The following is a 3,161-nucleotide window of genomic DNA, read 5'->3' as shown; positions in this document are numbered from 1 at the left end:
ATTAAAATGGTCTCACAGAAATTGCCTCTGGCCAGGCCAATGGGAAGCAAGCTGAGGATGTGCACTAGAGCCTCTGGTGATTTAAAGCAATGTTGGCTTCACGGCCTAGTGGGGCTGGTAAGGTACATTTGTTACTAGGCAAAGCCACAGAAAAAAAAACAAATCAAATCCAGCTTTAATCTCCAAACCCCTGTAAGGAGGATGAGTGCACAAGTCCTAAGTGCCAGAAGTGAGAGTAGGGAAGAAAACATTGGAAAAGGTCTCCGCTCCAGTTTCCTCACTTGCAAACCAGGGAGTGTAGTGCCAGCAGGGCCTTGAGCCCACACAGGGCTAGAATCAACTGCTTAAAATTAATGAGCCGGGAATTGAGTTAGAAACAGGTCTGCTTCACTGACAGCGGCCGTGATGACCACAAGAACCGTGCCCACCTGGAGGCAGGTTTCCCTGCACCATTGTCCCTTAGGCTGTAAACCCAGCTCACTTAGACGCCAAGTTCAAGGCAACACTCATCTTCAAGCGGAAGGGACTCTGGACTACTCCCAATTCTGTGGCTCCCAAGCAGGCGCTCCCAGCTTCCTGTGAACTTGGTGAATCACCCGACGGGTGCCGTGCTGGGGCGCCTGCCAGACCTCTCCTATCGGAGTTTGTCTGAGTCGTCATTGTCCAGCCCCCTCGGTGCGCGGCACTCAGACACCACGCTGGGTCATCCCGCTCAGGGGGCAGAGCCCTAACGGGGTAACTGGGCACTGCTCCCGTCTCTCTTCCATCCCCACCCTCCGTTTGGCTTTCGCCTGTCCAGCTCAATTGATAAAAAAACTTACCTGCAGAGCTACCAAGGAGCAGGCAGACAGTGCCCAGGAAAAGTGATAGTTACAGTCACTATGAACATTTGTGTTCAAGTACCTGTCTGTGTACCTGTTTCCAATTCTTTCAGGTATATACCTAGGAGTGGAATTGCTGGGTAATATAGTTTCATTTATATAAAATATTTAGAATAGGTAAATGCATAAATACAGAAAGCAGATTGGTGGTAGCCAGGGGCGAGGGGAGAGGGGAATGGAGAGTGGGTTCAGGGTTCCTTTTGGGGTGATAAAAATGTTTTGGAACTTCATAAAAGTATGAATGTACTGTATGCCACTGAACTGTACATTTTACAATGGTTAATTTTATGTTATGTGAATTGGACCTCAATTATATATATATATTTTTTAATGTATATAATTTATAACTTATATATATATATAAGTTAGGGCATTAAACCTGCCTTCCCAGGTTTAATGGGAAGAGAGCACAGAGGCCCAGACGCGTCGACACTGAATGCGGTTATGGTACAGTCATATTTTATAGGGAGGAGGAGCTGGCCTGGTAGTTTCAGAATCATGAAAGACAAATATCTTTATACTGTCAATATTATATTTGGTGTTCCTTAAAATACAACAAGGCCTTTAAACCTCTTTGATGAATGGTATTCTCAGTCTTAGGTACAAAATTCTACACAGTGCTTCGTATGTACCTCAAAGTTGATAACCACTGAGTTAGAAAGAAGGGGGAAAGGATAAGCTTATTTGTATATGTCTAGTCCTTCCGAATATTCCACCTTGATAAAGGTGGGGAGGAATGCAGCATGGTAACTATAGTTACTAACATCATATGGTATATTTGATAGTTGCTAAGAGAATAAATCTTAAAAGTTCTCATCACTAGAAAAAACAATTTTGTAACTATGTATGGTGATGGATCTTAACTAAACTTATTGTGATCATTTTGCAATGTATTCAAATAGCTGAATGAGGATGTTGTATACCTGAAACTAGTATGTTCTATGTCAATGATACCTCAATAAAACAAAAACATTCCAGGACACAGTAGGATACAAAAACAAATGGAAAAACATACCATACTTTCTGAAAGGCGACTCAATGCCATTTTCCTTTCTTGTATCAAGAGTATGCTGATCGAGCCTGACCTGTGGTGGCTCAGTGGATAAAGTGTGGACCTGGAACGCTGAGGTCACCAGTTCAAATCCCTGGGCTTGCCTGGTCAAGGCACATATGGGAGCTGATGCTTCCTGCTCCTCCCCCTTCTCTCTCTCTCTCCTCTCTCTCTAAAAATGAATAATACCAATAATAAAAAAGTATGCTGATGGCGTTTGCAAACCACTGGGAGTGGCTACGGCTGACCTGCGCCTGGTCTCCCGCATGTCTCCGCCTGTCTTCCCGCTGGGCCCACAATGCCAGCGGACCTGAGCCAGAGGTCTGGCCCTTGAGTCTGCAGGAACTGAATGCGTGGCCACAGCACCGGCTGCAGGTAAAACACGCCGGGGCAGAGGTAGACGAGCTGGGCAAAGTGCTGATGCCCAAGAGTTCCCTCTGACCTCTAGGATAAGAACTGGCCCACCACTATTGCATGGGATGGCCTTGATCTAAGTAAACTCTACACCTTAGTGTTGACAGACCCAGATGCTCCCAGAAGCAGAAAAGACCCTAAATATAGGAAATGGCACAATTTCCTAGTAGTCAACATGAAGAAGGACAATGATTTCAGCAGTGGCACAGCCCACTCTGATTATGTGGCTCTGGCTCCCTAAGGGCACAGGCCCTCACCACTACCTCTGGCTGTTTTATGAGCAGGACAGGCCGCTGAAGTGTGACGAGCCCATTCTCAGCAACTGATCTGGAAACCACCATAGCAAATTCAAGGTGGCATCATTCCACAAAAAGTATGAGCTCAGGTCGCCAGTGGCCAGCACATGTTACCAGGCTGAATGGGACACCTATGTGCCCCAGCTCTATGAGCAGCTGTCTGGGAAGTAGGGGGAAGCCAGGAGACAGCATCACCCCAGAGCCCCAAGCAGTGTTCTCAAGTTCAGTGATGTATGTAGATTTCTCCTCTTCCCTGTTCCCATTCTCACAGGTGAGACTTGAGCAGATAGCAGTATAAGGTGACTTTTCCTCCTGCCTATCCTTTATGATTGTACTGGGTCACACACCCTGGTTTATTTTTGATCAAATCTGAACTCCATTTTGGGGTCAATTTTGGTACTATAATGTGGTCATCAGATTATTAATGTAAGGATAGCAACCCAGAATTTATTTTAGGTGAGAGGAGGGGAGATAGTGAGGCAGACTCCCACATGAGCTCCAACTGGGATCCACCCCACA

The 3,161-nt window shown here is 45.9% G+C and overlaps 1 pseudogene; it reads left to right on the top strand.

The window, feature by feature from the left end:
• Positions 1-2,230: 2,230 nt before the first annotated feature.
• On the top strand, positions 2,231-2,882 carry LOC136398048 (phosphatidylethanolamine-binding protein 1 pseudogene; annotated as a pseudogene).
• Positions 2,883-3,161: the final 279 nt, after the last annotated feature.

The sequence above is a fragment of the Saccopteryx leptura genome, chromosome 3, assembly GCF_036850995.1.
Source record: "Saccopteryx leptura isolate mSacLep1 chromosome 3, mSacLep1_pri_phased_curated, whole genome shotgun sequence".
Taxonomy (NCBI): Eukaryota; Metazoa; Chordata; class Mammalia; order Chiroptera; family Emballonuridae; genus Saccopteryx; species Saccopteryx leptura.
This window is presented reverse-complemented; position numbering and strand designations above follow the sequence as displayed.